Below are 11,381 nucleotides of genomic sequence, written 5' to 3'. Positions count from 1 at the left end.
ACACCGTGCTTTGCCATAGCAAGTGAAGGTATATTTATACCTTGAAGGTGTTTAGGAAGGCCAGTATTGACATAAAAGTCGGGCATGTGAACGTCATGAATGAACCCCTAAGGAATAGATGTCCATGCATTATAAATGAGTTCTTGGAGAAATCAATATCCAGGCAAGGGGAAGTCCCTAAAGCTTAAGAGTCTGGTTTTCCAAGATATCGTTGTGACGTAGATGAACGGCTGTAAGTAGCCAAGTCTGTATTTGGTAGCAAGGGCTAGGCCTAAATAAGGACTGGATTTCTATGCCTATATAAGGACAACGTCAGTTATACCTATATAAGGCCATGAATCGGGAAATGCGTACGGAATCTAAATCGATACATAACACAGTGAGAACAAATGCAGTGAGCGTGGTTAGGAGAAGTTATAGTTTAACTTGAAAGTAATGGGTGATATGCTGCGCAAGTGGCTGAAAACACTGTTCCCGACAGGACCTGTTATTGCAAATGCGATATAGTGAGTTTAAAGTGGGGAGTGTGATGTGTTGAAGGCTATGTGGTGAGTGCAACATCAGTCAATATGATATAGTTATTGCAATGAGGGCTATGTAGCGAGTGCAACCTAAATTTGGCGAGTGTGATGTGAAGAGGGCTAGTTGGCGAGTGCAAAGGCAGTCAATGTAAAAAGTGTAAATGCGGCAAGTGTGAGGTGATGAGGACTATGTGGTGGGTGCAATGGCAATCAATGTGATAGAGTAAGGGTGGCAAGTGTGAGGTGATGAGGGTTTTGTGGCGAGTGCAATGGCAGTCAGTGTGATAGTGTAAATGTGGCAAGTGTGTAGTGATGAGGGTTGTGCAGCGAGTACAACACCAGCCAATGTGATAGTGTATATGTGGCAAGTGCAAGGTGATGAGGGCTCCATGGTGAGTACAACGGCAGTCAATGTGACAGAGTATATGTGGCAACTGTGAGATGATGAGGACTATGTGGCAAGTGCAATGGCCATCAATGTGATAGTGTACATGTGGCAAATGTGAGGTGATGAAGGCTATGTGGTGACTGCAACGTCAGTCAATATGATAGTGTAAATGTGGCAAGTTTGATGTGATGAGGGCTATGTGGCGAGTGCAACACCAGACAATGTGATAGTGTAAATGTGGCAAGTGTGATGTGATGAGGGCTCTGTGGTAAGTGCATTGGCAGTCAATGTGATATTGTACAATTGGCAAGAGTGAGCTAATGAGGGCTATGTTGTGAGTGCAACGTTAGTCAACATTATAGTGTAAATGTGGCAAGTGTGATGTGAAGAGGACTGTGTGGCTAATGCAATGTCAGTCAATGTCATATTGTAAATTTGGCAAGTGTAAGGTGATGAGGCCTATGTGGTGAGTGTAACATCAGTGTGATAGTGTAAATGTGGTAAGCATGATGTGCTGAGCGCTATGTGGCAAGTGCAACATCAGTCAACGTGTTAGTGTAAAGGTGGAAAGTGTGATGTGATGAGGACTATATAGAGGGTGCAACTTCAGTCAATGTGATAGTATATATGTGGAAAGTGTGAGGTAATGAGGGCTCCATGGTGAGTGCAAAGACAGTCAATGTGATAGTCTATATGTAGCAAGTGTGAGGTGGAGAAGGCATGTGGTGAGTACAATGGCAGTCAATGTGATAGCGTATATGTGGCAAGTGTGATGTGAAGAGGGTTCTCTGGTGAGGGCATTGGCAGTCAATGTGCTAGTGTAAATTTGGCAAGTGTGAGGTAATGAGGACTATGTGGTGAGTGTAATGGGCCTCAATGTGATAGTGTAATGTGGCAAGTGTGAAGTGATGAAGGCTTTGTGGCGATTGCAATGGTAGTCAATGTGCTGGTGTCATATGGATGTGATAGTTTGCATGTAAGAGTGTAAAGGTGAGTGGATGCAGTGTGTACAACAACGGTGAATGTGGTTGTGTGATGTTATAGGGTAACATGAGGGTGATGGGTGGTATGCTGAGCAAGTGGGGGAAAACACTGTTCCCCATAGGACAATGTGCACAGTTGGCATCCCTTGACAGTTCTAATACTGTTCTTTCCAAATAATGTGGTTTGAACTTTTGAGAGTTATGAAAATCACTCATTGTGAAACAGTAGTACCTTATAACTGTAGTACAATGTAATGTGTTGCCGTTTAAGGCAATGCCTTCCCTTTCAAAGTGTGCAGAATGTACACATATCACTATGTGTCTGTTTGTCAGGGAGCAATTTACACCCAGGTTACAACTTTAGACGTCAGGTCAGTATAAATATAAAACACTGAACAAAATATCTCTTGCATGGAAAAAAGCTAGTTGTGCTCACTTAGGACCGGATTCACAAAGGACCTCTGCGCTTTTGGTGCAGACCCTGCTGTTGTGTGGGAGTCTCTGCACTTGGAGTGGAGGTCCCACAGTTTTGAGGGAATTTTCTCCCTCGGGTCTAATCTCTGTGATGAGAATTCTCATAGTGGAGACTCTGCCCTGGTTGCATAAAATCCCTTGTGACTGTTGGGCCTCCGCCACGAATGTGGAGAATGTAGAGGACCTTAATGAATCGAGCCCTTAATGTTAGTGACACCCCTTAATGCTAAATCTTAGATAAAGGCCAACTAAAGCCCTGTATTGTTATCTATGCTGTTGTATTTAGCTAAATTATTTTGATCTTGGGCAAACAGCACAACGGCCAAATGATGTTTGCTGTTGGTGAGAAATCTAGGTTTACATATTACATAAAAAAACATTTAAGTTGTATTTCACAAGTACTATCCTGTTTGCGGAGTAGAATAAAGTGGAAATATGAATTATGCCACTGATAACTAGGATACAATGTCAGCTATCCCATTTTCCTGATACAAAATGCATAACGTTACAGCTATTCAAATAAAACTGGAGAGAGTTTAATGTAAATGGCTCAATGTAGAGTAAAAAAAAAGCAAAGAGAAGTAGATTGCAAGCCATTGCTAGACTAAGTCCCAGCAAAGCACACTGCACATTAGGAGTTTCTCCTGTTTCCATCAAAGCCTGATGCATTTATGTTCTGCAGTATATTTTGTGTGGAATTTAATTCATGACTCCAAGGTGCAAACATTATAAGTCAAGAGGAGCCTGTCAATCTGTGCTCTGGTTGACGCACACTCAGGTAGTGGGAGTGCTCAAACTCAGTGTGTTGTTCTGCCTTAGTGAAGGGGAGTTTTAAATTATTTTCCTGCAAATCATCTCAGCATGTCTGCAGATGCTGTGAAAATCTGAGTGTTGAGCAATGAGGCCCTCCTCCTCTGAAAGTCTGTTGACCTCCATGCCAGTTGTGGGACACAGCAAAATGTGGAGCCAATGTGGTGCTTCTGCACTCTTTTTTCTTTAAATCTTTGGCAAGCAAATGTAGGGCCCTGCCAAGTACCACGTATCAGGGGTTAGACTAACACATTCTTTTGTGTTGTCCGCATTACTGCACTAAAATGCATATGTCACGCATTTATAGTGCCTCCTGACACCACCGGTACTGAGGTAGACAAGCGAGACAGGAGCGGCGCCCTAAGTAGCACTCAAGCAAGGAGCGCAAACCGTAATGTGCCTGATGCGCAGCTGGAACTTCTTCAAGTAGAATCTAGTCTCTGCCTGACAAGGTACTGGTGAGGGAGGAGCTGGTGAGCAGGAGCTGGTGAGCATCTGGAATAGAGCACAGCCAGAGATCAAAGCACCAGCAGCAGTACCCAGAAGACCGCAGCCAACAGAAACTCACTTAAGCAGAGATGGAGGAGGGTAAAGCCAGGAACACTTAGTGGTGTCTGCTGAACAGAACTATTGTCCTGTCGGACTGGTGGTCAGTTCTTCCTAAGATGGATGCAAAGTAAATAGGCAAAATGCAGACGCTCAGGAGAACCAATATTGCCACTGCCTCATGCTGTGGTGGGAGGAAACTAAATGTGAATGATACATGAACAGACCAATGGATAAACAGGACTCACTGAATTGCCTTGTAGTATATTTTATATGTATATATATTCACTGAAGAAAACACAGGTTTCAGGGACGTTATAGTTAGGAATTAGCATTTAGAAAACCTTAGATATTCACTGAAAAAACAACAGGTTTTAGGGACATTATAGTTAGGCTGACATTTCATTCGTACAAAAACAGAGAAATGTGGCCATTATAGTTAGCTGAGCAATGCCCCCCAGTGCTCTGCTGATGACGTCACATATTACATCACTCATGATATGGCCAGAGACATCACTGATGACATCACTGAATACATCTCAAATGACAACAATCAAGACATCATCCACTTAATATCTGATGCACCTCCTCAAACCCTAATGTAACTTTTGATACACCTACTCTAAGATACACACTACCATTCTCGAAACCATATACACACCAATACCAGTTAGTACATACCAGCTCACCGATTCATGGGTCTACACACACATTCATTCACTCACCTATACAGTCACTCATACATGTATTCACTTATCAATAAAGTCAATTATATATGCACTCATACACACATACAGAAACTCACACACCACCACTCATCCATAGAGTTACTCAAACATCTAATCAGTCTCCCAAAGAATCAATCACACTTCCATGTACTCACCTATACAGTTATACACACACAACACCTCACTTATTCATACAGATAGTAACTCTCTTCTACAATCACTGACATAAGCACACATTCATCCATACAGCCACTCTCACACTCACTCACTCACACATACAATCACTTATATACTGCAACACTCACACATACTGTATTTCACATATGCAGTTACTCTACCATATACGACTAAGACATCCATACCCTCACCAATAAAGCCATATATACACTCACTCACCCATACAGTCTCTTGCAGATGCACTCATGAACCCATACACCTAGTGGATCATCTACTCAAACATCCATGCAAGAAGTCATATCCACCCCCACCTACCCAAACAGCCACTCAGCACCCCTGCAGGTACTCAGACAACTAATCATTAACCCACACAGACACTCATGTAGCTACTCACCAACCCATGCAGCCACTTACACTGACAGATTAATACAGACATTCACACAGATTAGTCATTCACCCATGTATTCAATAAGACACGTGTAACTACTCACTTATACAGTCAGTCACAAACCAACTAAATCATCCATTCAGACACTCATCCACCATTCATTCTTTAATACATCTTGGCATATATATATATATATTACCGCCACTCCACTTCGCAAGCAAAGACGCAGGCGCTCTCTTCTCCCGAAGAGACACATGGAGCACAGACCCAGGTTAGTAGAAAAATCGTTGGTTTATTAGCTGCTACTCAGTCGGCCATTACGCGTTTCGGTACTGACGTACCTTGATCACATGACACAGTAAATGGTCACCTGGTTTCTTATATACCAACATTTGCATTTTTTTCTCTTTTGTTGGTGATGCAATTTAAAGTGACAGTGCTCTAATTGTAATAACAAATCTGTACATTCGCTATAGAAGCATTTTTGGCTCCACATTGCATATTGGCATACATTTCATATCGGTATAAATACCTTAAGACACATTTACATAGTAATATGTACATATTCAATTTATCTTTGTGTGCAAATTTCGCAATAAAGTGCATTGTATCACGGTATAAATACCCTAGAGCAGATTTAAAAGAGTGTAATAAATATATAAATAAATAAATATATATACATTTGATTAGAAAAGACTCATTTCTCTTCTCGCTCTGTGCAAATTCGCATGTGCAAGATAATATCCCTATAGATTTTCACTTTACATATGTTTAGTATCTATGAAATTGTTTTGTTGGGGCCACTTGTGTGTTTCTGGACAGATTTTAATGTGGTTTAAAAGGTCCTATTCAGAAGCCTCTGATAAGGACGGTAATTAAAAGAAAAGAAAAAAGAAACGTGTTATCGTGTAAACCCAGATGACAGAAAAAGAGAAAAGAAAACACCCTAAAAGAAGTGTAGCAACATACAATTCATGATTTTTTATCAATGAGATGTTTTGTTAAAAATCAATTGCTATTAAAAACCTTTTTATGCAGTTTTTATTGTTTTCTGTTACGGCTATGTCTTTTGTGATATACTAAACTCATTTATATTTACCAGGGGAATTGTTTGTGGGTATATGTTTGTTGTTCTGTTACTTTCACTATACTCCATTTACACTTTTTCTATACTTCCCTCCTCTTGACTGTTATTATAGGCATGTATACAAATCTTCAGTTATATTAAGCCCATACGGTTGTTTAGAATCTAGCTTCAATATATAGCTAGTTTCCAATCTTCGTAGTTTTTCATCCCGATCCCCTCCTCTCTTACTTGGGGGTATTGTGTCAATGAGGTAGTATTTCAGTGATTTGACATCTCCCTGATGTTTTTCATTGAAATGACGGGCAACTGGGTAACTCGGGTCTTTGTTTTTAATTGCACGTATATGTTGCAATATTCTTTTATGTCCCTGCAATTTCGTGCTTCCCACATATCTTAAATTGCAGGGACACTCGAGGATATAGACCACATATTCCGTTTTGCACGTTAGCATATGTTTAATCTGTTGTTCACCTTTTCCAAATGCTAGTGCAAAACTCTTTTTGTTCACCCCATTCAAGCAAGCTTTACACGTTTGACATTTGTAGAAACCTCGTCTCTGGTTAAACCAGTTCTTCTTAGCGACTTCTATTGGATTGTTAACTACTAATCTGTCTCTCATGTTCGGTGCTCTTCTATGAGTGACTGTTGGTTTGCTTGGTAAGTGAGGACCTAATACCGGGTCATTCTTAACCAATGGCCAATTTTTTCGAATAATTCGACCAATTTCTTTGTTTTGTTTGTTATAGCTTACAATCATTCTGAAGTCGTCATCTTGTGGTTTCTTTGTGTTGGACACATGTGTATTTGTTTTTGCTAAGGCTGTTTCTAAGAGGGCACTTCTGTCTACCTCGTTGCTTTTTGTTATTGCCTTTTCAATGCAATTTATAGAGTACCCTCGTTCTAAGAATCTGTTCTTGCTTGATTCTTGTGCTTTGGAGAGTTCTTCTGGTGTGCTACATATGCGTTTGATTCGTAGCATTTCACCGTATGGTATGCTGTCTATAAGGTGTTTAGGGTGATGGCTGGTTGCATGTAGTATGGAGTTTACAGCTGTTGGCTTTCTGTGTATTTTTGTCTCCAGATTACCATTTTCAATAAACACCTCTACATCTAAGAATGTTACATTTGTAGGGCTGATATCTGCAGTAAAGTTCAAGTTAATGTCATTTTGGTTAAGCTTATCAATGAATATTTCTGCCTCTGATTTGGTGCCTTGCCATATAATAAACAGATCATCGATATATCTCCACCAACATTTTACATGATCGTTCAGTGTGTTGTTGAAGTTTCGATGGAGAATCAATTCCTCCCACCACCCCATATGGAGGCAGGCGTAGCTAGGGGAGAAACTGGCTCCCATAGCTACGCCTCTTATTTGTTGGTACAGGTTATGTTGGAAGAGAAAGATGTTATTAAATAAACAGAATTCCATCATGTCCAATAACATTTTGCTATGTTCTGCATAAACAATGTCTCTTTGATTTAAATAGAATTCCGTGGCCCGCAGGCCATCTCTATGGCTGATGCTCGTATATAACGAGGTGATGTCCATTGTTATCAACAGGAAGTCAGATTGCCACTTTATATCTTTTATTTTAGCCAAGAAGTCCCCTGTGTCCCTCAGATATGAGGGTAAATGTTGGACATGTTCTTGTAGAAAGTGGTCAATATATTGCGACATATGTTCTGTTAGGCTGTTTATTGCAGAAATGATCGGCCTGCCAGGCGGGTTTGACTTATTCTTGTGAAGCTTTGGAATGAAATATAGCACCGGTGTTGTTGGGGTGATATTTTTTAGAAATAAAAATTCCTCCTTATTTATCAAACCTTTGCTTTTCCACGCAAGTAACTTGGCATATAGTTTTTCATTTGTCAATTTCAAAATAGTTGGGTCACATCTGCGGTAACAGTCCTGATCCATAAGTTGCTTTTGGGCTTCTAGTAAGTAGTCTGTTTTCTTCCAGATAACTAGATTGCCCCCTTTATCTGCATTCCTTATTACCACTTGTCTGTTTTTAGATAGTTTACTCATCAGTTGTTTGTATCTTTTTTCCATATTTCTTTTCTTCCTGTTTTTTGGTTTGTTTATAGCCATATTAAGATCTTTCAGTTCCTTCGTGATCTGTTCATGGTAGATGTCTATCCCATCTCTTGGCATTATTGGGACAAACTTAGATCGAGGTTTAAAATTAGTAGTACAAGTTGTATTTATTTCTGTTGGGTTTTCTGACTCAGTAAGAGATTCACCGTTTTGTGTTTGTGTAGTTTCCATTTCCGCCAATTCCTCAATGAACTGCCTTTCTTGGGTATTAAACATTTGGTCTCCTTCAGTTTGTTCATTTGTAAAAGGTGTTTCAGGTGTTATTATTTCTTTACCGCTTTTTATCAGATGGTGTTTGCGCAGTTTTAGTTTCCTGATCCCTTTGTAAATATCCATTCGCGTTTTCGCGTAGTCGAAGGTACTTTCCGGGGCAAAGGACAACCCCAAGGACAGAAGTTGTAGTTCAGCAGAATTCAACGTTATGTCAGATAGATTTGTGACTGTAATTGCTGTTGGCGCCATCATTGTATTGGGGGATCCTATTTTCGGTTCCACCTGCGCGTTTGATATCTCCTTGTCGGTTCTCCTTTTCCTTGCCCGTCTCCTTTCTCTTCGTTTGCGGCTTTGGCTTTTGATTTTCCCGGCGGTTTTGATGTTTGGCGCTTTGGCCGAAGGATTTGTTTCTGTTCCTCGACTAAAAAATCAAGCTCTTCCACCATTGTTATATTTATTGGTACTCGTCCAGATCTTATCTCTTCAGAGTCACTTTCAATTGCTGAGCTTAAACTAGAGGTTGATGATCCTCCCTGCATATCTTGTCGGGAGTCTTGCTTTGCACCTCTTATGCCACTGAATTTTGAGATTTTCATGTTTTCATATTTTTTTGCGAAAGTGAAAATTCTGCCACACTCGTAATCGTTTTTGTCTCGGTGATACTTGTACGTTTTGCGCTCTCTTATTTTTTCTTCCTCTTTTTGAAGCCTATTGGTCATTTCCTGTCTTAGTTTATTTGCTTCCTCTGTTTGTCCCATGTTATTTATTTCTTCATTTAGCTCATCTATTTTTTCTTGTAATTTTGCGCGGTCCAATTCCGCGTATTTTACCAAAATTGTCATTAGCTTTCTCGATGACTCCAGATTGGCTTCCGCCCATTCTTTCAGCATGTTTGGGTCAGGGGTTTCATAACTCGGAGCCAGGAGGATTCGCAGTCCCCTCGGCACTCGTTTTACATCCAAGTAATTTTGTAATGACCTCCCCTCCCACCATTTGCTTTGCTCCTGTTTGCACATTTTCTCCAGTGCCCGAAATTTCTCCTTTAGTGTATCACTTTTTGCGGTTGATGTCCCAGGTGCATTCTGGGATTTGGTGTTTGTTCGCAGCGTTACAGCTTCATCAAACATTGCTGCCGCTTTAGCCTCTCGATCTCGATCTCGATCTCTCAACGTGTCTGACGACATTGTAGCAGCTCTAATAATCTACCAATGGTTGCCGCTTAGTCACTACCGCCTCTGAGTGTCCGTTGTATCCAAAACACTGCGGTCGCGTGACTACGCTTACTTTCACTCTCCACCCAACTTGTCGATGCCGTGCTTTTTTGGCTCTTACCTTCAGCTTTTCGCCGGTACGTCTCGCGCCCTCCGACCCGGGACTTTCCGCTACTCCGCTTACTCCGTAAGAAACTTCTGCAGCACGTATAGCACCGTTGGGGGGCCTCTCTGTAGATTCAAAATCCTCCTGGATAACTTGTGGGTTTTTTTGTCCGTTGCCGGACGCCTCCTTTGCACTCCGGAAGAAGCCCTTTCCAGTTTTCAGGCGAGGGGTCTGTGTATATATAAATAACATTAGTAAACTTTTAAGAAACACTCAGTCACTGGATGATGTTATCAGTGATGTCATTTGAGATGTCATTGGTGATGCCATCAGTGATGTCATTGACCATGCCATGAGTCGTTTAATATGTGACTTCATCAGCAGTGCATTGTGGGGGAGCGAGTTATAGTTAGCTCAGCTAACTATAACAGCTGAATTTCTCTGTTTTTGTACGAGTGAAATGTCAGTCTAAATATAACGTCCTTAAAACCTATGTTTTTTTCTGTGAATTTTTAAGGTTTTTATAATGCTAATTCCTAACTATATCGTCCCTAAAACTTGTATCTTTTTCTGTGAATTTCTAATGTTTTGTAAAAGGTCATTTCTAACTATAATGTCCCTGTAACATGTTTCTTTCCAGTGAAAAAAAAGAACAATGGATTTAACCCAGTTCTCTTGACTGGGGATAAATGTATGATTTATTCAGCATTCCATCCATCATTTGTTTGCGTAGCACTTTTCACCATAAGTGGGATAGGTATGCCCAGACTTGGGTCCTTTGATCACTGTGCCTTTGGATTCAAGCTAGCCTGGCTAATGAAGGGTAATACCCAGAAACCGGTTTCAGGATGCTTGCTTCCAGTCCAGGTATGATCTGGCTTGGCAGTTCGGGATGGACTGTTCATATGAGGCACAGGTTCAAGACTGAGTTGCATATAGCTGGGTCTGAACTGAGGTGGCAAAGTGAGCTAAAGAATGATGATGGATTCAACCCAGAACTGTGACTGGGGGTGAGTGTCTGAAAAGTTTCAGCGCTCCATCCATCATCTCCTTGTGTTTGCTTTGTTCGCCCTTAGGTGCCACGGCATGCCCAGACGTGGGTCCCTTGCTCTACAACATAACATCTAGGCTCCTGCTCTAGTTAATACGTCTATCGGCTTGCTCTTGATTTGAGAGATTGCCGAAGACTTCTCTCAAACGAAAATAATATCTTTAGCTCTAGTGCTGTGAGTTTTTGTTATAGACATTTTGTCATTTTTCCACACTTCAGGAAAACGTCTGTGAGATTCCGAACTATTATTATTTTTTAGGTCTGGCTTTATGGCACTTTTATGTATATACTCTTTGTTAAAAATACTTCCAACAGTACATAGTTAGGGATTTGGCTCCAGCCAGAGATTTACTCTAAAGCACGACTGGGAGTGCACGAGAGGGGGGCTGGCTGCCTCGTAGGAAGGGACAGGAAGAAAGTATTCTGTGCTATGAAGTGAAGTTGCCAGTAGCCATGGATAGATACAAATGACTGACATGGCTGTCATAGGGAGGGACTAACAGGCTTAAAACAATCGGAAGGCAGCATTTATAACCTAAGCCAATGAAGAAGATGGTCCGGTGAGTGGGCAGAGCTTCCAAGAAGCTTCCACATTAT

This window comes from Lissotriton helveticus, chromosome 4_1, assembly GCF_964261635.1.
Source record: "Lissotriton helveticus chromosome 4_1, aLisHel1.1, whole genome shotgun sequence".
In the NCBI taxonomy this organism is placed as follows: Eukaryota; Metazoa; Chordata; class Amphibia; order Caudata; family Salamandridae; genus Lissotriton; species Lissotriton helveticus.
Note: the sequence above shows the minus strand (reverse complement) of the source record.